This window comes from Aptenodytes patagonicus, chromosome 12 (genome assembly GCF_965638725.1).
Source record: "Aptenodytes patagonicus chromosome 12, bAptPat1.pri.cur, whole genome shotgun sequence".
NCBI lineage: Eukaryota > Metazoa > Chordata > Aves > Sphenisciformes > Spheniscidae > Aptenodytes > Aptenodytes patagonicus.
Genome location: NC_134960.1, coordinates 23,213,242 through 23,240,935, shown reverse-complemented (window position 1 = coordinate 23,240,935; position 27,694 = coordinate 23,213,242). Strand labels below are relative to the sequence as shown.

The following is a 27,694-nucleotide window of genomic DNA, read 5'->3' as shown; positions in this document are numbered from 1 at the left end:
GACCTCCCAACCCAGGCTGAGCACCTTGCAGGTCTCCTTTCTTTTCCTCTCCAAATTCGCCTTGGGCACCCAGTGGCCGAGGTTAGAAACGCTGCTTTTGCACATGGCTTGCTCAGGATTAGCTACTAAAGCGAGTGGAAAAAACCAGCTTTTTACCTCATTTCAAAGTTATTTAAGCCAAATGTTCCTGTGTGGACATTAGGTGAAAACCACCACATTGTTTTGAGCAGGAAATCAGCTTTCCTAGTGTAGAAAGAGAAGCATTTTGTAGCTGAGCTTCTTGGTTAGATGCTGGGACGTGGCAAGAGGGCTGCACTCTGCGCCCTGGGAAAATGGTCTTCCTCCAGCCTGGTGGAGGGACAGTCCCCTTAGACCTGGGACAGCCCTGTAGACCTCTTAGGCTATGGCAAAGGAAAGGTGCAGAGCAAAGGTTTGGCTGAGCCATGGCTGGCGAAATAGAGGTGTGTGGAGGCGGCAGGGCAGCACGCCCCGCGGCAGAGCCTGCTGCGCTTGGCCGACACCAGTGGGTGCCCCCTTCCGGCACGGCAGCTCCCAGAGCACCCCAAATGCGGGCTGCTGATGGAGCGGCGGCAGCGTGCCTGCATTTCTCTGCTGTAAATAATTACTATTAATATTCTACTTGAGATCAAAGCCCATGTGCTGGACATGCACAGGAAGCAATGAGTTATTCCCTTCAAAACAGCAGTGTCATTAAAAAAAATTGTAGCTAACTATTTTGCCCAAACGAGCAGGTCTTTCGAGAGCTCACATATGTGAATGATCCAAGAGGTCTCTGCTGTTACGCATCAACAGACGGTTTACGTTTTTCTGAATCACTGACTCCCATTTCGTCTCAAGCATCTGTCTGGGCAGAATTACCTTAGGGTGCACAACTGAAAGGCAAAAAAGCCAAAAAGCCAGTTCTGGTCTGACCGAACCAGGGGCCCTGACCCAGCTCTGCACCACAGGGGGGCCCAGAAGGAGCGTGGCTGTCACTGCACTGCCTGCCCCCTCCTCCTCTTCCTCAGGCACCGCTCTCCTAAGAGACTGAGAGCTGCCCGGGTGCATCCAGCTTCACCCAGTAACGGCGATTCGGGTGCCTTCATTCAGGTCCAGCGATCCTGGCTCCACGGGCAGCGTCTATCTGTCTATCTGCCCATCGCCAGGGCTCAGGCTGCATCTTTTCCAACAAGCTGCAAGGGTGAGCTTGGTTCAGAGGTGAGCACATAGGGCCAGGCCACTGCTCACAGTGAGCTGTGGTACAGACTGAAATTTGCTGTTTGATGCAGGTTTGTTCGTTTGACAAGCGACCTGAATTGCACGTGTTCCTGGCAGGACTGGTCTGCTGCCAAACTCAGGCTTAGAGGTGAGCTGGGGTGCTGGCCAAGGACACCCGGGCCATCACACCAGGGAGTCCACGAGATGCCTCACTGGGCACATTTGTGATGTGAAGTGAAAAGAAAGAACTAGAAATTTATCCTTCATCTGGCTTCCTGACCCATCCCTGGGAGACTGAGTTCTCTCTTTCTGTAGGGGCTAGACAACTGGGAGACACATAGGCCACCGGTTCTCCAGTCCGAGGTTCATTTCCTCCTCCCCAGAGGGGCTTGGTTAGCATGTGGGCTCTCCTGAGAAGCTCAGAGATGTTGGCTATTCAAGCCGTACACCTGGCATCCCACTACCCATTACAGGCAAAATTAGGGCAGAAGACCATGTTGCTTGTAGGAAATGAGTCTGCATGAAGGACAGCAGAGCTCAGGAGACCCTGCCCAGCGTGCTCCCAGCTCAATGGCACCGGGAGCTGAGCGGTCTGAGAGCAGGCCATGAGTTCCTGCTTGTTCCTCTTGGCATCTCCTGCTGTGACCAAGAGAGGTGCCAGGTTTGTGCCAACACATTGGCAATAAGGTTTGATGGCCTTAAGACTGACAAATGTCCTGGGATGGGCAGTGGTGGTTGCCAGATGTTCCCACCAGCCGTCCCACATCTTACGGCTGTGTGTCCACAACTGTTTCAGGAGGATGGAATGGGTAATCCCTCCCACTCCCCAAAAAGCCATGGCTGGGCTGCTCTTCCAGCCAGGGGCTGTAAAGGCCGTGCCAGGGATCCTTGTGTCCTAGCACTGTCTGCACTTGGATAGGGACACCATGGCCCAAGGTGGCACACGGGCGGTCCCCTGTCCGTGACACCAGCAGGACTCGAGGGTATGTGTCCTGGCTCCAAACAGGATCCTCTACTCACTGAGAGACTTCTCGGTGCTGCATCTGTAGCTCACCTTTCCCAGGTGTACTTTGCTATTGCCCAAATGATGGTGCTTCAGAAGCGTCTTTAGGTTCATGAATGTTTAGCCCTTGGTAGTGCCACAGATTTTTAAAACCAAAAGGTCATTTCTAGGGGTGCTTCATCCCGTCTCCGGCTTCAGAAAGGGTGTAGAAACACCCACCCACACCTTCCACGTGACAGCGCTGAGTTGCAGGGCTCTGCTCTCAATTTCGAGGTCTCGGGTGACTGTCAGTCCAACATCACTTGCTCAGACATATCTTAGGCGTGTCCTCGGTGCTGTCATCTTCAGGCCACTCTCTCTTTCTACGCTGTTTTATGCAAGATTCATCTGCTACCAGAACCCTCTTCTACCTGTAGAGATGCTCAGGTCAGCTCTCCTCTCTGCACTAAAGACATCACGTTTCCCAGTATGTCACATGTGCCATACCTTGAATGGTATTTATGGAAGGGCTGCAAGCTTTTATTAAAATAATAGAAAACCCATTAATTTATTTTTTGCTGCCAGTAGGTGTGCAAGGGGGTAACAAAGTGTAATAATAATTTTCTACGTAAAGTAAATTAAGCTGGTATTTAGTTTACTAATTACTAATTATTGAATAATTATTTGCTATTGCTGTATCCACTGTTACTAATTCCATCACAGAGGAGCAGAGGCTTGCTGAGAAATCATCGAGCTGCAGGCTAAAAACGAACTAAGGGAAGTCCACCACAGAAAAAGCAAGGATTAGGGGCACTTAGTGCCATGGGGCATCAGGAGGGCCAGGAGGAGAAGCAGGGCCAGAGGACACCAGAGCTGGGCACAGGGATTCCCTACACCTCTGCTGCTCTCCATGATGGGACTCACCGCTCATCCTGCACACGACGTTACTTTTAGTGTGCTTAGACACAGTGTTTGGCTAAACGTGCGTCTGCAGCTCCTTTGAATCGCACCTCCACCAAAGGTTTCGTCTGTGGGGTTTTCGGTACACAGGAGCCATGATGAGGAGAGCCCTGCACTGGAAGGTACCTGGGTGCCGAGCCCCCCGTTGCTCAGGCAGGGATGCTCCTGGGTGCCGGATCTGGCACCGTGCAGCCCCGGGCTCAGCCACTCCTGCCAGGCATCACCGTGACTCAGCCCAAACACAGGATCTCCCAACGAGCAGTGGGGGCTCATCTGTCCCCAGCACCCCCCGATTCACCCTCCATTAAACTCTCAAACTCCCTTCTTGCAGCCGCTGGTCAAAGCAACGTGTCGATCACAAAGTCTTTGGGGACATCAGCATCTGCTATGAGCCAGAGCAAACACTTACAAGGCGGGGGGACACCACCAACCAGAGGGAAAGTTGTTGCTATTGCTGCTAGAGGTGATTTTTGTCGAGGAGCGACATGATCTTCCGTCTGAATGGTATCATCTTGGGATAGGTCTACTGATCGGCAAAGTGAGGGGGAGCATGACCATCACTAGCTGGTGGAGACAAATCTGATCTCCCTCACTCAGAAAAGTTTCAAAGATCCTCTACCACCAGGGACTGCTTGCTCTCGGGCTGCAGCAGCTCCTCCTGTGCTTACGGGGAGCCCAGCAACCACGTCAGGCCACCGACTGCTCTTGTTACCCTCGGGAGGCCATTCTGCCCCTCTGCCGGTGCAGCAGTGGAAAGTGTTACAAGGTGCTTTTCCATGGCCGTTCCTGGAAGAGACACTTGAGGCAGGTTCATTTTCATGACCAAGGTGAACAGCTTCAACTGGAAATGCTTTGCAGTGAAGGTTACAGCCGTAGTTACTGTTCGTCTCACCCGGCAGGGTAGGGAGATGGCACTTCGGGAGATCTCCTGCTTTCAGTTTTAGTACAATTCAGTTCTCCTGGTCAGTCCTCAAAGCGTTTGCTCCTTCCTCCGGGCAGCCTGGGTGCGATGGGTGCAGGCTAGCTCAAGGAGACACTTCTGGGAGGGAGAGCGAAGGGAGGCACAAGGAAACCAAGCATCTGTTGTAGGGGCAGTAGGGCTAGGCTGGGCTTTGCTGTTCAAAACCAGCCCCTTCCTCTTTCCCTCTGTGTTTACTGCTCTCTCAGAGCATCCTTGTCAGGGGTCAAGCTCTTCTGGGCATACATCGGCATCGAGTGCTCAGTGCAAGTGCTAACAGGCTTTTGCTGCTTCCCACGGCAGCATCTGCCTGACATCTCCCCAGTCGCAGGCAGCTGCCTCCAAACGCCCTGGTCAAACTCCAGAACAGCCGGAGACCTTTGTGCACCAGCTTGTCTGGGAGGTGCAGAGCAGTGGCTCGCCAGGAGTCACGCTACCTTCCTCCTTGCCCGACAGCAGAAATCACCGTCCGTCTTTGCCATGGCTTTTGATTCCCAGGCCAACTTATACGCTGGGTGAGTTATAAAATGAAATACAGTAGGAGGCAAGCCTCTCCCACCCCTCCTGTGGGTGGCTACAACAAATGATCAGGTTGGTTTCCCATCTGAACAACTATTTGATGTTATCATCAGTATTACTCTCCCTTTTAAGCTCCGCTCTTTCCCCACTTTTATCATCTCCATATTTTAGACCTGGAGAAACAAATCTGGGGTTAAAATAATTCAAATTATGTCTTTACAGTTACCATGCTCTGCTGGGTTGAAAGGGAAGCTGTTTGGAGATGGATCAAGTTCACATCTATGCCTCCTCATTGCAATTATGCATTTCTTGAAATCAAGAGCAGTCTCTACTCCAGACACCTACATGGCAGTACTGCAGAGCTATCAGTTGGCTTTCGAGTCACCTTTCCATGCGAGCAGTGGTGGTGGTGACAGCAAAAGTACCTGCTCTGGTTTCCTATGTCAGAAAATGCCACCTTGCGGCACTTCTTTTTTCTTGAATAACCTACTTTAGCCAATTTCCAGAAAAGATGGCAGGTTCTCTGCAATGCCAAACAAGCCAGCACGGAAGGAATTGCTTTGGTTGGAAGCCATCGCGTGAGGCAAAGCCGGTTCAAGATGCTCCGTATCCGAGTTACTGGAGTGTCGCCCCACCAGTTACAAACAAATGCAAACAATAACTAAAAACACAACTTAGTGATCATTGCTTTTGTTCGATATTTCAGTTTGGTTTTTGTTTTAAGCATTGAAATGAGAAGAGGAGCCACCAGAGGCAGCGGGATCGGAGCTGCGGGCACGTCCCCGGACTGGGTCGGGCCATACACCTTGTTCTCTCCCGGCCCCCGTGTTAAAGCATCGTTAGAGCTGTGAGGCTCAGCAGTGGGTTGAATCGTTTCCTGAGCTATGTTTGTAATTCCTCATGCTAAAAAGAGAGTGTGGGGAGTGGGGGTGGGAAATAAAGCTAATGAGGAAATATTTTCTTCCAAAATAAGGGCTTTGCATGGCTCGGCAAGGTGAAGAGCAGCCGTTTCCAACTTCTTCTGAAGCACCAACCATTGGCCAGGGCTGGTAGGTATCAGCTTGGAGAAACATCTGTCCCAAATAAGTTTCCTGATGTTACTCAGATAAATGTAGCCATTTTATCAGTGTGCTCAATTTCCCCCAAACCAGAAAGCAAATTACTAGGAATATACTACTCATAACCACGTGCTAGCTCTCATATGAGAAAAAGATGCCTATAAATACATTATTCAGAAGAATAAACGGAGAGCAGAATTATTTCCAATGGAAGCAGCGTGGTGTGCAGTGTTTTGTGATGGGTGAGCAGCTGGGGGTGAAAAGCTTGGGGAGAGCTGGGACTGCACCGCAGGGCCAGGGGACGGAAATCTTGGACCTTTCCAAACCAGCAAGGGCGAGAGGAGTGGGAAGGGGGAGTGGGTGGCTGGGAGAGACGCTGGCCGTGTGCGTGGAGCGGGGCCCGGGCTCACCACTCCCCAGCTGAGTCACGGCTCCCGCAAGCGCGAGGCAGCCGGCAGCGCCGCCGCGGTGTGAGCACGCTCGGGGAGGACAGGAATCCTGCCCTGAATATGAAGCGTGAAATCCATGTCCAAAAAAAATTTCAAATAGTGCATAATGTAAGCATTTGATGGGTTTTCTAACCAGGGATCTAGCGTTGAGAGCATTAAATTAAACATTAGGTGACTTAGCGTGCTGTACACGAAAGCCTGGGAAATGAGAAACACTGGGATAGATTGCATTATTTATGGTTTCATTTTTTTCCCAGTTTTGAACGCCTAAGGAAGAACAAGCGTGTGCAGTGCTTAGAGGGGGACACAGTGTGGCCAGACTCTGCATTTGCAACGACTGCCTGCTATTCCTGCCTGGTCCTTTTACACGGATTTCTCCATCCAGCCTCTCACTAACTGCGCTCCTGCTGCTTTCCACCTGCAGCCAGAAACCCCTCCAACCCCGCTCCCCGCCGGGCTGGAGCCCCACGGCAAGGCATCACCTACTCCATCCTCCACCCCAGGAGCGCCGGAGTACTTTGGGAGCCGCGCAAGCCAGCTCCCCCACGTCAGAGAGCAGCCCCGGTCCTCTGCTGCTCGGAGGGGTTGGAAGCCCCCCGAATTTGCCTTCTGCCTCGATGATGATCCAAAGCGCTCGTCCGCTTCAGCTTCTCGCGACTGCCCACAGACCTGAGGGCCTTGAGCAGGGTCATGGGGCCGGGAGCACGGGGCTTTCCCGCAGCCTTGTAACAGCAGAAAGCAGGACCAAGCCATGCTGGAACTGAGTTTGACAACTTGTTACCTTGAAGGATGATGTTTTACTTCTATCCCAGCTCTTTCTGCTAAAAAAAATAATTATATATATACATGCACCAGGACTCAGACGAGCGAAAACTGCAGCTAAGCAGTACCATTTGCTGCAGGGCTTTCAGTTCAGAGCATCCTGCTCTGTCTGGGCAATGTAATCAGTTGTTTGGGATATGAAGGGGCAGTCTCATGACGTGGAGCGGGTTGGAAAACGTTAGCTAGCACTCCTGTCAGACCTCGCAGGGAGAGGCATGCTTTGCGTCTTCCTCAGAACCCAATTTAAAACACAAGGATGCATTGAAAAAAACTGCTTTGGAAGAGTTTAAAGAACAGCACGAACTGAAAAAGCAGCTGCCAAAATTAATTTCCAGCATTAAAAATCAGCACTGATGAGAGCCATCTTAGATCAAATAATTTATTTAGTAATTCCATGTAAACACTTCAGATTTACTAGCAAATACAATGCTTGCTGTTCTTTTAAATAGATCATTCAAAAAATAAGAATCTATTATTAATGGCAGGTTGACTAAAGATCTCCATACTACTGTACAATAAGGAATTTGTTTTCTAATGGATTTAACATCTATATTTTTCTTGTTCTGCGTTTGCTTTACACAAAGCCCAAAGGACACACGTTTGAACTGGTCCCTGACGATGCCACTGCGGACCGGGGTGTTTTGGGGAAGGTACGCAGGCAAATCCTCCCATCCTGGCATTGGTATAAGCTGATGTGAGAGTGGGATGGCAGAACTTGCGTGAACACTGTTCACAAACACATGCCTTTTCGGTCAGAAAACAGAAAATGAACGGTGGAGAACTTCTCTTTGGGATGTATAAAAGCAATGAACTCCATCGTTGGCATTTACTTATCAACACAGCGGTACACATACACGTATCCACAGTCTCGGAAAAGCATCCTATGAGCTGGAGAAAGCAGTGGTTCTGAGGCTTGGAACACCAGTGCACTAAAACCAAAAGAATGATACCTTCTTACATAGTCAAATGAAAAATAAATATCTTTATTTTCTGCCTACTTTATTTCAGTTTTCAAATAAATTTTAAATAAATCTGTACAAAGTATACTGTTACAGTATATATTCGTAAGTTAACTGAAATGCCTAAGTGTAACAACACTACAATAAAGCAGTATAGATTGGCACATCTCTAATAAAGATTAACTTTTACACTCAAAAAATACCAACTCCCATGAAAACCCTTGATATATTTTTGGTATTTTTATGCAAGTTATGTTGCAAACACATTACAGACCACTTCTCCCCTGCCTTAAAAAAAAAAGAAAATCACTTCTAATGTTTTTTCAGAGAACGTGAACATCTTTATGCTGTTAAAGGGACACCATCAGGCTAAAAGAGAGAGAGAGAGATTTAAAAAAAAAAGCAAAAACTTTGGTCAAAAATTGGCAAGTTTTAGACCTTGTGCACTTTTACCCATCTCGCCGAGCTCCGACTGCAGTCGGTGCCAGGGATGGCAGGACCGCGGCAGCACCGCCGGGCATCTCGCCTCTCACCGGGACCGGAGAGACTCCTTGTAGCGGCCGGATTTCCACCCCGCGCCCCGGCTGCAGGGATGCAAAGTGCTGCGGGAATGCTTCCAGCCAAATACCCAAACCAACAAGAACAGGATTTTTTCCCCTGGTGATTGAAAAGGAATTAACACACATGCACTGGGGGTGAGTTTTGTGCCCGCCCCCCCCAAAACAAGAATCTGAAATTGATCTGACAGTGTCCCTTTGCTCAAAATAAAGACTTCCGTACGATATAGATTAGATACTGAAGCAAACTTGTTCACAGGGTGAAAGAGCCAGGTACATTTCAAAATTCAAGTTTTCAAATCCAACTGCAGTTGTTAGATTCATGAGCTCTTGAAACCTCCTAATATTTTGTTAAATAATTCCAAACTGGGAATTGGGGAATAAATATTACAGATTAAGAGTGAGAGTTTTCTCTCAATCTTTCCAATGATATATTAAATCAATGTTTACATGCTGAAAGTTAATCTTACATTAGAATGTAATGCAATATTCGCTGCAACATAAACCTATAAATAAATCAACTACCGTAGATTAAACTCTGTTAAATATTTCTAAGTTAATAAAATATTGACAATATTATAAAATTACAGTATTTACAATAAGAAAAAATCTAGACTAATATATACCTTTAACAGATCTCTTCTCCAATTTGGGATTGCAACGGAATTATGAATATATGAACAATTTATTAGAAAGTTGCATTGCAATTATCATTTTTCCATTAGAGCTAGAGAGGGTAATCTATCACTGGCTTTGAAAAAAAAAAAAAGTAAGTGACTTCTGATGGTGGGGTGTAGCTTTTGAGTACCAAACTGGTAACAGGAGTCCTCCGCAAGACGTCTGAAGATAATGTAGGACCAGCCTCAATTGCTCAGATTAAAGTTGTATTACAGAACTGCCAGCAATCAGAACCACCCAGGCTGCAAAAGGGGAGGAAAGGTAGTTTTCAGCTCAAAGTGCACAGCTGGAAGGGCTCCCCTCATTCTGGACTCCAACTAAGGCTGCAGGAGCTTCGATCTGCACTCAAAAACTGCAAAAACCTCAGCTTTTGGGTTCATTAGGAGGAAATTAGCCGCTGGTGCTCCTTAAAGGGACATAGTTAGGTTGCAGCTATGCCAAAAACGCTCTCGCCAACAATGTGCAATAAAACCAGACTAGGCATTTGAGATCCTCTTTGGCTTGCTTTTTTGGGAGGTTGCATTTTTTGGGGGTCGGGGTTGGGGTTTGGGTTTTTTTTTTTTGCTTTTTGTTTGCTTGGGAGAAAAAAATTGGCTGGGACCGTGCAGTCAACTCATTTTCTATTCCTCGCCAGCTTCTCTGTTTCTTGAGTATTAGCATAACGCTGTCGTGTTTGGGTCGCAAACACTTGCGGAAAAAAAAGGAGGCTTCAACACTCCCAGGTCGATTTGTCTTGGTATAAACCAAAACTCTGAAAAAATGACCTAGAGCGACTCCCGTCATTAAAAAGCGCCAGCTGCTTTTGGGGTCCCAGACACCTAGCAATGTCCTTTTAAGGATCAGACCTTTTACTTGCCCTTTCTCCCAGCCTTGGAGGAAGAGTTTACAACGAGTTTAGGAAGGGCAACGTTTAAATTCTCTCCCTCCTCCCCACGTCACACTTGCGTTCTAGCAGTGAATTAGAAAAAAATGGGGGAAAGAAAATAATTTTCAAATTCCTTTCCCGCCCTTCCCTCCCCCAGTCCTGCTCACTGTAAAACAGAAACGGCATTTTTTAGTGTATATTTTTGGATAAATTAGTTTCTCAGCCCCAAGCCTGTAGATGCTTCTGAGAGACCTACCCGCAGGCTTCAGAGAAGTGAAGCAATTTACGCATTTGCAGGGGTTTCTACCAGTTCCCGTAGTGGGCAGCCGGGAACACCTCTGTCCTTAAAAGCAGGCTTTAAAATGGTAAAAGAATAATTTGTAAACTCAGGTCTACGTTACCAACAGAAGGCTCTAGGTCCTGCGGGCTCCAGTTCCCAGAGATGCAGAGCAGGAAAACTAGAAAGAAAACTCGGTACCTTTCAATCACCTGCCGGGTTGTACTGGGGGGGAGCGGGGAACGAGAGAGACAAAATGACAACTGACCTTATAAACAAAGGTATGTTTAGGGCTTCTGGTTTCAGGAATAAACCGATATTTACTGGTAAAAGTCTGCCAAAAAACAAAAACAGAAACACAGGATTACTGGTAAATATTGGTTTATATGGAGAAGTTAAAAAAAAAAAAAAAAAAAGTCATCCTGCTCCTGATCTCCACGTGCTCCTGGGCAGGAGCCGAGAGCTGCCCCGCGGTATCCCTACACTTGGCGGTGTCTTTGGCACCCGGACACCTCAAACCAGAAGCCTTGTGCTGAGAGGAAAGTCGTGTTCCTTTCCTTTACTCCCCTTAAACTACGCGTTTCTTTCTGGATTTCCCCCCCCCTCCTCCGCAAGGCTGGTCCTACGGGGGTTTGGCTCAGGAGATGGAAAGTCTTCTTCCGAAACCACTTGGAAATGAATTTGTACATAATATGGTATCTCATCACCGAGGCTGCTGGTGCCTGAGCCTCGTCTGCTCCCTGAGATACCATAAAATATACAAGACTGAGTGTATATTTTAAATAAAGCATTTTCTTGTAAGTGGCATAAACCCATTCATTTTATTTACATGCTTATTTATTTCCAAAAATAGAGTTGGTCCACACTGGACAAGAGAAATCAAGAAGCCATACAGTAGAAGAGTTAAAAGTCCAACATTTAACCAAAGTACAATGAAATTCCAGAAGTCTGTGGCTGACTTTAACCACAGAAACATACACATGAGCCACACAGACATTTGTACATAGAGCATTATATTACCAATAATATTTGCAAACATGAGGTCAAGATGGTTAAAAACCCAGCAGAACCGAACCAGGGGTCGTGGCTGAACAGAAGCGGGTGGTGAACGGCCATCACTACTGCGGGGAAACACTACTCTCCAGAGATTTTGCTTCACTTTTTGTTTTTTCTTTAACTGAGAAAGTCCTAATTTTTCTGCCCTGGGGATCAAAATTGAGGACGCGGTGAAAGCCAACCACACGTAGCTCCCTAAACGCACACCGAGCGGCTGGGCGATGCGCGGGCAGCATCACCCGCGGAGATGCCGGGGGTCTTGTACCCGTGAAGATGCAAGGAGCACGAAACAGCGCGGATGCCAAACGGCACTGGCAACCCCTGGGGCTGGCTGTGCCGGGGCTGAGCTCCGCTCGGAGGACAAAAGCCCAGCCTAAAAACCATTGGGTTTGATGCCGAAGCAGGGCAAATCTGCAGGGCAGGACCCCCGTCCTGTCTGCCCGGACAGACTGACCCTGCCCGCTGCTACCTGGCCTTAAAGATCACCTGGAAAAGAAAAAGTAGGTATTTATACCCTTGCGGTGTGCTGCGGGGTGTCTGAAAAGGGTCCGGATGGGTTTTGTCTTGAAAACAAGGATTTCCCTCCCTTGCCGTGGGCAATTTTTGGCATCAGTAATTCCAGTCCTTCTACCTTTTCTGGAAGACCACAAATAATCCAGCCTGAACAGACCTACGGTATTAGAGGATGTCGCACTGGACAGATGAGGGAAGTGATTTTTACTCTAACAATTTAACTTTTTTACATTTAAAAACAAAAAAGCTCGGAGGCCTGATTGACAGCAGAAGAAAAAAAAAAATGGAAAAGATGCATTATCTCTGCGTTATGGCCTGGTTTATCTAGGTATTTCCATGGACCTCACCGTGATAATATCTTAGTGTCTCCAAAGGATGGAAAAACAGATTTAAATCTGTATGTTCTCCTGCAGAGAATCACAGCAAGTAAAAGGGGGAAGACAGTTGTAGCACTCCTGGTACTTCTACAAACAACCCCCTATACGGGGTAGAACTGCATTAAAAGGGTATAAATTAATTTTCCTTTTTCAAGTCATCTTTGACATTCACAATATTAAGCCTAGTCCAATGTGAATGCTAGTATAGAGCTAATTTACAGAATATCAACAATAATTTTCTGTACCTACAGGATTTAAAGGTAAGTATACTCAGTACATTTAGAAAAAAATACTATTACCAAAATGCCAGACCTTTGACAGCAGTTAAAACAGAAGCAGCCGTGCAGTTTTCTATGTGGACGGACAGCCTTTAGTACAAGTCGCCATTATCATCTGAGCCTGTGACAGACAACTTTATCTTCTAATTTGTCTTCTAGAACGTTTCTAATCTCAGATGTGAAATACATTTTTAAAAAGAGATGGGCCTGATCCCGTGCAGTTGGGTACGTACAACACTCCCCAATGAAACTCAAAGCCCAAATTCCTAAAAAAAGCACAAGAGATTTTGTTTCTTACATCAAATAACTATCATGCAAGCATACCACGATGTTTTTATATTAAGTACTTCAAAGTCAGTTGGTATAATTTAACTAGAAGTGAGCAATCTAATGAAATTAGTATTTCTAGGGGAGGGGACGAAGGTTGCGCCAGTGACAACCACCAGATTACCAAGGGAAAACAGCACAGCGACACCGTGGGGGTCTAATGAACTGTGTTACAGGAGAGTTCACGCACAGCAGCCTCTCAGACCTTAGCACCTAAATCTGTAATACGCAGTTATTTTCTATGGCAGTCTATACACCTTCACTTCATTTGCTTTTGCTACTCAGAATCAGATATTCTTCTTCCTGAATGAGCAAATCACTTAAAGCCTAGCAATATTGTTGGAGCACTAAAAATTGCTTTTTCTCCCCCTGCCTATTGCCTTGCATTTCCCAGGGTCAGCCCCCACTGCTGCATGCTCACAGTACCAGACCTTATCACGCTCTTCTGAACTTTCCAGTCATGGCCAGGCTGAAGTCACTTCTCTAGTACAAACCAATCACTCTGCTCTTTCAATTGCCAATTCTTACATTTAAACACTAACTCTAACCGAAAGCCTTGAGGTGCCTGCAGTTAACCTGCTCCTATTGCAAAATCCGATCATTTATCAAAGCGCTTACTCTTTGGTACCATGATCTACTGAAGACAGGGAAGGTGGGAGAAGCAAGGGTATTTGCCATGACTTCTAGACTTGTAAGAAGCCTAAAACTAAGCTAGAGCAGCAAAGGGTTGCTCTGGCTCACATCAGTCAGCTATGGGTCCTCCTAGGTCTCTTGGGAAGAGAGGTAACACAGGTCTGCACGAGCGCACACACACACGGACAACCCTCCCTCAAGAACCGAGCTAGATGAGACCTGAAAAATGCTGACCAGACCTCTCTCCCCACTCCTTCCCTTTCTGCCCATTGTCAAAACCAAAACCTTTTAGGTTTTTCTTGGTAAAAACAAAAGAAAACAGAACATACCCACAACATTAGTTGCTGAGGCATGCTCTGGAACCCGGCAGATCTGCAAGTCAAGCTCAGGGTAGGAATTTTAACTGGGGGTGTCACATCACAGGAGAAATCCAGATGCCATGCTACCCAGTATTCTGGGCTTGTTTCTCCTCTTCGGTCAACCAGACTTTGCAGCCTGGACCTAGATGTGCTCACCAGAAAAGTTCAATGAAAATCAACCCTTCTCCACCTGGCAACTTTGGTTTTAGTAAATCGTCATTTTCCAGAGGAAACTCATTTGGTCAAAGGCTGAAGATCTACTCAAGATGCAGACCCGGAAGCCTTCAATCACTATCTCCAACTAGACTTTTGTCTACCTTGTGCTGCCCAAGTGATCAACATCAGCTGCAACCAAAGAAGGACTCCATGATATTTCTCTTCTCATTACAAGCATAATTTTAATACCTTCTTGGGAGGACTTGGTAAAAACCTTTTAAAACATCCAAATAAAGATCAATTGATTCTCCACCTCCTGCTGTTTGTCAACATGTTCAGATTCTGGTAGATTACCCAGAAAACAAGATTGATCATAGACTCACAGAATGGTTTGGGCTGGAAGGGACCTTCAAAGACTACCTAGTCCAACCCCCTTTCTTTCAGAAAGTATGTTGCTTTCAACCTATCACATACTGAAGAGTTACAGTGCTTCAGTTTCTCCTTCTCAAACTGGAGTTCAGGGTTGCTGATCTGCAATTCCCAGTGCCCCGTTTAATACTTTAATTAAAAAAATAATAATCCGACATTAGTATGTAATCTAGTCATGGAGAATACTAAGCTATTTTTTAACAGTCCTATTTTTGGTAGTAACTTTAGCATTTCAGTCTCAAGCTCTTTTAAAACTCCTAGGTACACCTGTTGCTCTTCCACTTGAATTTACTTTGCTCCAGCATCTCTGCCTCAAACACTTGAGTTTCAGAGGGAGGCTCCTTATCGTTACCATCCAAAAGGACTAGGTGACGGATCGGTAGGCTCTCAAACATGCCCTGTGCTCCAGAATGACGCAGAGAAGTCACTTAAGTAGTATGAAGTAGTGCAGAAAATTAACTGTGCCTTCGGTCCTGCATGCTCAGATTTTCTCCCCGGCCTTCTCTCTGATATACTTAAGACAGCATTTGCTCCCTAAGGCCCCCGGCTCTTCAAAGCCCCTCCTAAACTGCTTAATTTCCAGATCACGGGTTACCTGCCCTACAGCACGGCTCTTTCAGTCTACTTTGCAAGAGTTGGACTTCTGTCTTTTGATGGAGTCTTGCTGGACTCCACAATTCTCTTCCTTTATAACTATTTTACTTCATAACTTTATAACTATTTTACTTCGTAACTATTTTCCGCTTCAGCTCTGAAGCTCCTTCACGACAGAGCTCTGCCTAACTTGGATATGTGTAACCTTTCCAGGTGTTTATGGGGCTGCCTTGACAAGTCTAAGGACTTTATTTTTCTGATCTTCTCCCCTGCAATATTTTATAACAAGACTCATTTTTAGTCCAGCGCCTTCCACCCCTGAGGATGCTGAACCTGTAATTGTACTGTGGTCACTGCTGTTTAATGACTCAACGGTAATTATATCTTGAACCAGTTCTTACATTTTAGTCCTAAATCAAGGCTAACTCTATACCAGGCTGTTACGAGAAATGATCCTTTAAGTAAATCAAGATGTTTGTTCACCAAAATGTTAGCCAGCTCCTTCCCAAACAATCTGGCTCGACAGCATGGACACAATTGAATTTACTTTTTCTTACAGGTTTATGAAGACGCGTGAGCCTGGTTTTCTCCCAAGTCCCATGAAATCCGTAACCTTCTTGTCTGGGATAGAAAATTTCCTAATACCTCTGTGTCATTAAAATATGGGATATAATAATAAATATAAATCCAACATAAATTTGGCTGTGTGGTCATCACTACTCCGATTTCCTCTCAGATTTTACGGCAACTTTTTAGATCTCGTGTTCCTTCACACCTTTATGACCTAGCATGCCTATTCGGTATAGTCTGGTGGCAGGTAATGCAGTATCTTACTGATTTTCATCACCCCCCTCCATGTTTCAATCAGACCAGCTATGCCAAGGTCTTTTTACACTGCCGAGCAATCTACAACAACTGTTTTTGTTTCATGTTTCCACACCGGTATACAGACATTTTTCTTGTTTGGACCCCATGCCCATTTCTTGTCCCAATCTGCAGCCCAACAGCCGGTTGCTCCTCCCACGTACACAACTCTGCTCTCAACCTCCTCGTACCCTGTGCTGAAAAGTCACCCCTTGCCCCCCAGGAGAAACGGGCACACGTTTTTGTTCCCCGCACTCCCATTCAGTGCCAAGCCCTGACAGCCTCAGCCTTCCACCAGCACTGTGTTCAGTCCGTCCTCCCAAAACCCTGTCCACTTTCTGTGCCACCAGTCCAGGGATGCTTTGGCTGAAGCGGAAACCAGCCCGCGCTGCAAAGTCATGACTCCTAACTTCACCTACTTATCATACCCTTTCTACCATTTTCCCAGGCACGCATTAAGACTTTAGGAAGAGGTACCACCATGTCCTAAATTCTATCTTCTTCCCAGGCACTCAAATTTAGCTTCCCAAGTATCTCAGCTTCAAGGATGACAGCCCCAGGCTTGCCCCAAGCACTCTGGTATCTTCCAGGATCTACTTGTCCACTGAACAGGCAAGTCATCAGATGGATCTCCTAATAATCGGGAGCGGAGCCTGTATTTCCCATGACCAAATCCTCTGCCATCCGAACCTCCCAGAGCTACTTCCCCAGCTCCTGGAGGCATCTCCAGAACAAAGAACAACTCCTCAACCACAGCTTTAGTATTAAATTATAAATTGCCCCTTTAATCCTGTCCAGTTGCAAGTCAAGTTTCCACTGGCAAGGCAGCCAGTGCTGAGGTGAGGACAGACCACGACCATCTGCACATGATTTAATGCCATCTCTTCTCCACCAGCGCAGCAACCTTGGCCTCAAGACGCCTTCTGGAGCTTGGAGCGCCTCCACTTGTTGCACTGTATAGTATTTTATCAGAAGATAATCACTCGTAAAGTGTGTCTTATCTGCACTCGTGTGTGCAGTTCCTAGTGCAATTACGCCAATGTTCTTCGATTCCCATAATTAAGCTAGGATTTTTACTTTATGACCATATAAAGTCCATCTTTAAACTAAAAATAGACTGACTGTTAACGGATTCTTTTTTTAATTACTTTAAACCACCAATTAGAGACTTTCATTGGGCAAGATAAGTTACATATGGCCTTGTAGAAGCCTGCAAGGACTCATTTACCAGGACTTTTATTGACAGTTGCAGCTCAGAAGCCAACTTTTTTTTTTTTTAAAAGATCGAATGAGCCTCTGAACACAGCACTGTCAAAAGACCTATCCACAAACCAAACTGTCTGCATGGATGAAAGCAGAGATGACAATTACATGAATTTGCAGCGCTTAGTTCAGAATTACTAATGCTAGAAAATAATTCAAAGCCTTTAGTCCCTGTTTTGCTCAGAGACCTGCCTGGTTGCCCTTCAGCAGCCCCTGGCAACAGTGATCCTACCGTCATTTATTATTTAAATAAAATAATCTTTTTAATAAAAAGAAATTTTGACCCCATTTATAACTCTGTACCTGACAAGACACTGGCTTCTTTTCTTCACCTTTGGTGCTGTTCACACAACATTTTTCTTAAGTTGACCTGCCCACACAGTTCCTGATAAGCCAATGCTACGTTGCCAGCTCTCCTCAGCATCACTTGAGTGGGAGGTTTAAATACCAGATTTCACAAAATCCTTTATCCATGCTTCCTAGCCCCAGCATTTCTTGAAGTATTGACAGATCAGCAAGCCTTCACAGTTCACCTAGAAGTGAGACAGCTGGACCTGCTTGTGCTGGACTGACGCAGAAGAGAAGAGCTGGCCCTTGAAAACCCAGCACCCACCTCTTGACCCCCAAGTGAGTCTTGAGGAGTCTGGACCAGCTGACGCCAACGTGCTGATGCACACTCCCAAGGAGCTGCTGATTTGAGCTCCTCTGCCCATACCAAATGCCTGAGCAAAAGGCAAGCCCAGGAAAAGCAAGTTCCAAACCTCAGGAGACTACAGGCAATAAAGCCAGCAGCTTGCATTGCACTCACAAACTATTGTGCAACCAGGACAGCGCATGGAGAAATAAAACATATTCCCTAGTGAGGCACTACAGCGAGCCCAACCTGGGGGAGAGAAAGACACTCAAACCAACGCGGCTAACCTTCAAATGACAGCGCTGCTCCGAGATGTCCTATCCAGACAGGTCCTGCCCAAGATGCACAAACGCTGTCCTGCACTCTGGCACACAACAGCGCGCCTTTCTACCCAGAGTTAGAAGAACGAAACCCACCCCAGTCTTTGACTGGGGCTAACATACCAGCTGGAGGGCACTGCAGGTATGATGAGCACCCGGTGATCTGCGTTCGAGTCGCACATCGAGACATTCACCAGCAACGGAAAAAACTGCCACTGCTCATTTTCTCCACTCTCAACTCCCAGCAATATAAATTACCCAGGCATACATCTTACATAGACTTAGCCTCCTCCAGCCGCTGCGTGAAGCCTGCAGCCTCATCTCAGCACCGGCCACATCAGCACAGCTGATGACACAGAGGAGCTGAAAACACGCCAGTGGGGGTCAGCCCCACAGCACAGACGCCGCAGCTTGCGTGTCCTCGCACACCAGCCCCGATGCCCCCTGTGCCTGTGCTGGCCCACCCTACAACAACTGCGCATCGGTCCAGCGGGATGATGAGATGTCTCTGAGATGCCTCTGAGCATGACAGTGCCACCTCACAGTCGAAACCACTGAGGTGCATCAGTGAGACATGACCTCTTCCACCAAGATGGTCACCCATGGGGGCTGCCGCATGGTCTCTGCACCATGTCCAGTATGAAATCCAAACTCATTGGGGTCAACATTGTCACGAGGATTCAGATGCCGTTTGTAAGCCATCTTTATGAGCAGCTCTCCATAGAAATCAACATGCTGACCGGGATGACATTTCAACATGTAGAGGTTTTTCCCTGAAAAGCTGTCTAAATCTCTCCAAGGCATGCACTTTGGCTTCCCGGCGGCACGCAGCAAATCAGCTCCCGCAACAGCCGCCTCCCTCCAAGGTCTCACTAGCCAAGAGGGGCACATCCTTCCACGCTGCAGATGTAACTCCACACCTCTCACCTCTCCGATCTGAGACAGAAAGAATGAAGCTTTTCTTTGCTTCCTGCATATTTCAAGACAGTGTTTCAAGAAAAAAACCCTTCTGTGCCACAGCCAGGAAGGCTCAGCACAAACTCCCACTGCCAGCGTTGCAGCCAGTCCTCTTTTCACTTCAGTCTCCTACGTGGCCTAAGCCTAAGAAAAGGCTAAGGTGTGTATTTTTGCAAAGCTAACGTCAGGACGGACAGCAAACTAAGTGATGACCAGCAAAGCCAAGGAACTATCTGGGTTAAGACCGAGTTACCTGCTGGGGAGATCCAGAAGATGCCCATTCAAAGCAAGCGCTCTCCCAGATGATGGCTGATCCAGAAAGGAGCAGAAGTATGCCACATGTCGTGAACCTCAAGACAACGAGGTGCAAAAATGGCCAGCCACCTACACAGGTGGTCTCCTGTTTTATCTAGGGCTACGTCTACATGAGCAATCAGCACAGCCAGAGCCAAGTTCAACAGCAAAGGAGTCACTGCTCAGGACCCGACGGTCACGTTATCTGTGTTTCGGGGATTTTACTCTCCCACAAGCTCTAGCTTGGTCTGACAGACCTAATGCGCACCGGCTGGTAGAGCTTGTCTTTTGGCTTAGTTAAACCCAAAACGAATCAGGTCGTGCTCCGAGACTGCTCCATGATAAAACCAAGGTACGTTATGCAGGGACAACAGAGCACTTCACTGCAGAAGCGCACACCCGACCCGAGCTGCAAAGCTACCGCAGACACCGCCACAGCCCCGGGGACGTCCAGTGTGGGCACGCAGGCAAAACTTACAGCCAGCCTGAGCAGGGCTCCATCTCGGCTGGACGTGGTGCCTTCCAGAGCAGAAGGCTCAGGACCAGATCCTCTCTCCAGGTGAAGGAGCGCCAGCAGTATCGATCCGCAGAGGGACAGTGAAGCATTGTTCAGGGATTTCCAGCCATTCGCTCTGTCTTGTTTTAATCAGTCAACACTCAGAAGACAGATAGTGGGGCCAGAAGTCCTCTACCTTTATCTTTTCTCACTTAATCTCCAGCTGACATTTTTCCATGAAAACATGCCTCATTCCTCGCTGTATGAATTCCGCTCTCCCTCTTCTGCGATATTTTGCCTCAAACAGGCTACACAACTGTTTACTGCTTTTACAGAGGCAGGCGTGACGTGCTCTGACTCTCCCAAAAAACATGACTGCTCGTCTGGCTTCAGCCACATACAGACACCGAATTGCAGAGACGGGACCAGCAAAGCTACCCTAGCCGGGGAGCCGGGGTGCTCAGCCTCACCCCCCCCGCCGCCCTGTGCTCCCCTGGGATCAGCACCCGACACCCCTCAGCTGCCCGCAGCGAAGGGTCTGCCAGAGCTGCTGTCATCTGGCTCTTACGTGCTTCTCCGCAAGTGGCACCACTTACCCCCCACCCTGAACACCAGTTCAGATGCTGAAGCACTCGGATGGCGGCCAAGGCGCACCTCGGCCGTCCACCTCTGCCAGCCCAGCCCTCCCGCCTTGCTCTGAAAGCCTTTTCCGACCCTCCAGACGGACACCACCTCCTCCGCTGTGACTGCTGGGAGCTTCTCCCCTGGGACAAACTCTTTTCACCCGGCTTGGTACCTGACTGAGTCCGCCGGCTCAGGAAATGTCTTCGTTAGCAACAACAGCACCATACCTGCCTGCAGGAGGGCATGTCCAAAAGCAAACCCGCTCATCCTTTCCCTTCCAATTTACTTCTCCAGCAGCAACTTTTACACCATCCAAATTGCAATAAAATATCCAGTATACCATTGGAGGAGTAACTCTGTGAACCCCTAAAAATGGACCATTTGGCGTTTACTTCTCTCTGCTATCCACAGCTGTTCAGACCTGCATTAACGACAGGCAACGCACGGCCCAGCGAAGCCTCATAGCCCACTTGTATTTCACAAGAAGTGGGATGCGGACCCCTATGTAGGCTGACTTTCCCCCAGACTGTAGTGCTGCTAAAACACAGTGCCATCGGGAACCGAAATGCTTTGAAAAGGTAAAAAGCAAAAAAGAAGGCTAGGCAGGCTAAGAGAAACTCCCAGAGCGGACCCAAGACCATCTGGCATGAATGGTACGGGAGCGGGGAGGCAGCATCGCTGATGGGAGCAGAGCAGGCAGCCTGACTCTGGCAGAGGAGCTTCAGCTGCCACACGAGGAGCATCCTTCCATGCCATCAGGCCATCACCCTCAGTAATTTCAACACGAGAGATCCCACTTAAGAGAAAAAAAAAATGCTATGAACTTCAGGTCCAAAGATTAGGCTCTGGTTAAAACAGGCTTTTAAAAAAGGTTATCATTTTGAAAGACTGTTTAGATTAACCTTAACTAGCTTTAAACTATATATACGTATCTCCTTGCCACGTTCGCAACCCACGCACAACATTTTGCGGTGCCAGCGAGCTAAATCATGTGCAAATAAGCGGAGTAAAAGGAACCACAGGCTTGAAAAAAAGCTCTGGGCTGAAATTATCTTTCATTGTTGCAAGTGGCACAGGAGATGGCAACAGCAGAAGGAATCAAGAATAAAAATGGAACTCGCTTGTTTACCTTGTTGGTTTTGTCAAAACATTTTGACAACACTTTGCATGCAGCCCGCTTCTCTGTTCTGCTACCAAAAATTCAGATCCTTTCACCTATCTTCACGCGTTATAGAAGAAAGCCAAGAAGAGTAAAACTTTTAGGGAGAGAAGTGCATGCGCAAAAACCACAAAGCCCAGCACAGGACTTAAAACTACGCTGGACTCCTCTTCCGGATAGTCCAAACGCCAGCATGAACAGTGACCCTTCAATTACACAAGCTGAGTTAACAAGGAGCAGGCAGCCAGCAGAGGACGATAGTAAGAAAATAGAAAGAAAGTTTGGGTAAGCCTGACAAAAAGCAGAGCAAAAAAAAAAAAAAGGCAAAAAAAAAGAAAAAAAAGGAAAAAAAAAGAAAAAAAAAGAAAAAAAAAAGAAGAAAGGAAGAAAGGTGCAAACCAGGATTTTAAATTTGCAATTAAAAATAAAAAATTCTTGACAGTGTCGTTTTAACAGAGAAACTCTCCAGCGCGTTAGGCAGAGCCCCACCTCTCAAAAAGCAATCCAAGCTGGTACGAAGCAGCAGGGTTTCGAACGAGCAAATTGCACAGTTGTGGAAGAATTTGCTTTCGCTGCCTTCTTTCCAACTCACCTAAGAGAGACTCATTTTCTACCCACTGGACTAGCAAAACCCGGGAGATTGGTTGGTTCTAGTTACGCTTGGAGTTTTCGTGTTTCAGGAGAGCCCCCCGAAATGTAAACCTGTTTTAGCATTCTTGTACATTAATGTCAGGATTCTCCACTTCTAGCCTCCACGACTTCTGCCACAGACAAGTCAATCAGATTTGGTATATGCCCTGGAACGGGAAACGGGAGGTCTGGGTTTAAAGCAAACAAGCGAACAAAAAATAATTATGTCGGTGCTCTGCAAGGTGTTGGATCCAAACTCGGTGGATCTGCCGAAGTCTTCAATCCAAAACACTCGGTAACTTTACTTAAATTAAAAAAAAAAAAAAAAGTTTAACCTGTTGAACTTGGAGAAAAGAAGAAAGTGGCAGGCCTTTGAGGAAGGGAGACAAAGTGTGCGGGTGCAAAAACGTAACGTGCCGTAGTTCACCACCTTAGAAGAAATCAGTTTTGCTTTGTTTAGTTTTGTTTTTCTTAAGTGCCAGGGAAACGCGCTTCCCAAAGGGTGGCTTTAGAGTTTATGGGCACCAAGGTGGAAGCATGAAGTGAAGACATGCCAAAAACATCAGGTTTTCACAAACCCTTCTTGAAAAAGTGCACCGTGTTTTTGGTAAAAATGCATATCTACCAAATCTCCACTGACCACGGGCCACTTGTGTACGGAAAGCCGCATCAATTTGGAGCGTCAGTGCTGACACTTTTGCCTTCTCCTTCCACCCACCTCCCCAATTTTTTTTCCTTGGGAGACATACAGCGCCACTGCATTAGAACGTACAAGAAATGAAAACAGTGAGTACGACTGATATAGATCCATTGACTTTTTATTACAAATGTACTTGATCACTTGGCTTCAAAAAAGTTTAAATCAACCCCTATTTTCTGTACGCCCGTACAAAGTAAAATCTATTTTACAAATTAAATACCTAAAAATTTGACAAAAATATTAAAGTTTGATGGAAAAAACAGTTATAAAAATCTTAAATCCCCTTTTAAGAAGGTAAGAGATAACATCCCCTCCCAACCCCCACAGTCCTGTTATACAATATTAATAGTCATTTTTTTAGAATAGGTACGTATGTTATATCTTGCCGTTAGCATACAAGTCACTCTAATAGCTTTATCTGTATATACTCCAGTTAGTGCATGAATGCCATCTGATTGAATATAATCAACTATCTTTAACTGATCCCTAATTTACATTTCATAGCTTGCATAGTTTGAAGGGACAAAGGTTATACTACAGCTAATCATAAAAAAAGGTGGTTACAGTGCTATTTTTAAAGGCAACAAAGTAATTGCTCCCAAAAAAAAAGAAGTTATCGGTCGGCTCTGAGCAGGGGTTAAAATCACCGGCAGCTTTCCGCCTCGCTCGGTAGGACCGTCTCTGCCTCGCACCCGCTGCCCGCACCGGGCAGCCCCTCTGCGCTTTACAACAGTCAAGTTACAGGTTGCGAACCGCCTTCTCAGCGAGCGCTACACCCGGCACATTTCAACCCCTGCAAGGGATACGCAAGAAAGCGACACTGTCAAGTATTTTTTTTTTTCTTTTTCCTTTTTCAAAATTGAATTCTCCAAAACAGCTCTCCACCGCATACGGGTCTGCCTCGCTGGAAGCTCAGCGTCCCGTCCGCTCCCCGCAGCTGAGCTCCTGACCACTGGCACGGCTGGCCCGCGGCTCCCGCCTGGCCGAAGCCCTGACCCTCCCTGGCACCAACGGGCCCGGGGCGAACTCCGGGACGGGTCCGGCCAGTCCCCTCCTGCTCCCGGGCAGCTGGAGGGCTGCCTCTCGCAGCAGCGTCGCGAGCGGGACCACAAAGAAGAGGCAGGAATCAACAGCGGCTCGTTCTGTTTCTTTTTTTTTTCTTTTTTTTATTTGACTTCTCAGAGACAGAGCAATTTTACTTTTTTTTTTTTTAACCAAAAAAAAAAAAAAAAGGACTTTGAATTTGGAGGACGTTTCTCCGTTAGCATAAAACCACTTAAAGGGCGGTTGTATTTCAATGGTAAATTACTTGACAGTGTCCCTTTAACTTAAAAATAAAATAATGTCAGTATTGCAATGAATTTCAAGTTTTCTTGCACGTAGTCATTATAAAGTAGTTTTTATCATGCTCTTGGACCTATTCTACAAGACATTTAAAAGCATATCATCAAGGAAAATATAAGGCATACTTCTCAGGAATTAGATATCTTGTTGGCACATTTGAGCATACTGTCTTTTTTTAAAACAACACATATGGTCAAATATACCTTTCTTCTTCTAACATTAAACAGGGTTTTCTGTACTTTGTTTTAAATACTGAGATATTAGAGCCTTGGTAAAGTACCGAGCACCTCCGGGAAAAAAAAAAGAAAAAAAAAAAAAGAAAAAAAAATCAAAACAAAAACAAAACCAGAAGCGAAATCCCACGAACCTTTACAGTCATTTTAGTCTTTCATTATCATCATTCATCAAGTCCTAGAACGTACATAACGTGCGCTAAAAGAAGAAAAAAACCCAAAACAAACAAAAAACAACGAAACACGGAGAAGAAACCCAAAACGAGACAAAAACTGACCACGAGTTCTCGGACACTGTTCACAAAACTGCCAGCGGGCTGTTACAGGCTGTACTGGTTTGACTGGAACCGCGCGGCCCGTGCGCTTCTCGAGTCAGCCGGATCCCGGGCAGGATCCGGGCGGCGCGGGTGAGGAAGACCACGGGGAGCAGCCTGCCTCGTTAGCGATGCTCCCAGGAGCCGGGAGGGTACGGAAGGACACTCTGCCGTGCTCTCATCGCCTCCCGCTACTTATTGCTGGGAACACAACGCAGCAGCACGGAACTACGAGCGCCGGACCCCGTCCGTCGGCAGCGCGACAACTTTTGGGAGGGCAGTGAACAGCAGGACCGAGACAATCAATCAAGCAGCAAAACCAAAGCAATTAATTTCCTAACTACGTCTAGCAGCATGGAGAATGCAGTCCCGCACACATCACAGTTGAAGTACAATAATCGATGGAACTGCCCATCCAGACCCTCCGATTCAAAAGCAGGTTATCAGACAAATGTTTACATGCAATTGAGAACCATTTCAAATGTCACATTACGCACTCCGAAAGCTTATTTTGCTACTGGGAATCAGGAAAGTGCACATTAAAGCAATTTTAAACATTTCCAGTGATTGCTTAAAAGAAACAGAAACACCTCACTACCGGCATCTCGTATTTAACTTTCTGTGAACACTAACAGCAAACTTCTTCAAAGGGAAATAATGCATGGTACAATGGAAACAGCTTGTTTTGACACTTACAGTACATCTCAAAAAAAAAAAAAAAAAAAAGAAAAAGGGAATTTCAAACGGGAATAAAAGACAGCAGGAAATAAAATTCTTTAAAACAAGCTTTTCTTTTTTTTTTTTCCCCCACCCTTCCGAAACTCCATCCTTGACCATCAGTAAAGAAGCGCAGGCAGCTCCTGCTCGTACAGGTGGTGCCTTCTGCGCGCAGCAGCTAGGTCTACCAGACGGCTAACTTTGCCAAGAGCGTTAAGAAAAATGATTGCATCCCAAAAAAACTTCCGAGTGGAACAAGATCCTAGTTCCTCTGAAACGCCGTCTACTGAATTCCGGCCAAGAAATTAAAAGAAAAGAAAAAAAAAAAAAAAAGTTTTGTTTTCACTGTTTAAGGCATCTTTTTTTTTTTTATAACGTTTTCTCTTCACTCGTAATGATGATAGTCATGCAGCAGTTTAATGATAAAAATATATTAATATTTTACTATACAGCAGCAAGAAGTTAGTCAATTAAAAGCACACCAACTTTTTTTAAAAGAAAAAACCCAAAACAACAAAAACAACCTGTAAAAGTCTATTATTATTCTTAATATTATTACAAACGATTTCAATTTGGAGAACACACCTGGACAGATTAGTGTTCCGACAAATCTGCGTCTCCCTACCCTAGGCTTCGACCAGAGCCCGCGAGCGCGCGCGCCGGCGAGGAGGAGGCTGGGACAGGGAGGGAAGGGCACGGCTAGGCTCGCCAGGTATGTAGCCAGTAATAACTAGCACCACAGCTACATGGAAATCCGTTACAGACACACACCGGCTTGGCTTTCACTTTTAAACGAAACTCCGAACCCCACGGCTCAGGATTACTCTGCAGTTGCGTCGCACTGATTCCTAACGGGCCTACAGAAGTTAACGGCACTGGCAGGGATCAAAGCATAGGTTCGGACCTCTCACGAGTTTAGGAGACAGTGCTAGTGCCAGTGGCGACACGGAAAGACTCGCTACCTGCTGTCCAAAAACAGGTTGACGGGAAACCGCTGCACGTCAGGTTAAGTACTTTAAGTACACAGAATAAAAAAAATATATTATGAACAATACAAGTACATCTCATATACACAATAATGACAATACGCCTACTCAGTTGTAAACCAAACAGGTGCAGAAAAAAACATTACGGGAGGAAATTCTTTACTTTTCTTTTTTTTCTCTCTCTCTCTTTTTTTTTTTCCTTTTCCTCTTTTCTTTTTTTTTTTTTTTTTTACTATTTGAATAACTTTGGTTCAAACGTAAAAATCACAAGTTAGCAAATTTCATTTAAATGCCTTTTTTAATAATTTTTCTTCATGTTCACAGAAGTTTCACTGACCATTTTTATATGTTTAAGGTCCAGATGCAATGCATATTGTATAAAAGAGAGCACTTATTGTTTACCTTGCATGAATTAAACCTACGTACCTTTTAACTCTACAAACTTCTGCATAACATTTAGACAAAGCTCAGACACACAGCATGCCTAGCCCTCATATATATATACACATCTCTAATCACAGGTATATAGGGTGTCAAATATACTATAGTAACCTCCATGTAAGGTTCGAAATTTGGTAACAAAATGAGAAGAAAAAACTAAAAATATTATTTTACGTGTTCTAAAATATCTCTTTTTTTTTTTTTGTGCTAAAGTCAAATGTTAGCTCAACATGAAAAGGACTTTTTTTTTTTATATAATTCAGCAATATTATAATCTTGACCATTTTTGCAAACACTTTTAATAATAATAGCTTAAACGTGTACAAAAGTTCTCGGTTAATTAGGGAAATAAACACTCAGTTCTTTATATTTTTAATCAAGTAGGAAACACAGTTCATATATAATGTTATTACTTTTTTTTGACTTTTTTTTTGTGTGTTTTGTTTTGTTTTGTTTTGTTTTTGTTTTAGCAGCTGCTTACTGTTTGATACGGTGGGTAAAGTGGAGGAACATCCAGCGATGGGTGGCGGGTCGGAGGCGCTGCTGCCGGGCGGCGGGGGGGCGCCGGGCGGGCGGCGCGGCCGGGGGGGGCGCCGGGCAGCGGGGAGGGCTTCTCGCCGCCGCCCCCCCGCCCCGCCGCCCGCCCGCCCTCCCGCCGGCGGCGGGGCCAGTCCGCGTCCCGGGGGGCGGGCGG

The 27,694-nt window shown here is 46.2% G+C and overlaps 1 long non-coding RNA gene across 1 annotated transcript; it reads right to left on the bottom strand.

Moving 5' to 3' along the window:
- Positions 1-7,331: 7,331 nt before the first annotated feature.
- On the bottom strand, positions 7,332-18,452 carry LOC143166031 (uncharacterized). The gene is made up of 2 exons (XR_012996358.1): positions 10,571-18,452; positions 7,332-10,483 (listed from the first exon to the last, which is right to left on the bottom strand). It is a non-coding gene; the product is annotated as an uncharacterized LOC143166031 (long non-coding RNA).
- Between the last annotated feature and the right edge of the window lie 9,242 nt (positions 18,453-27,694).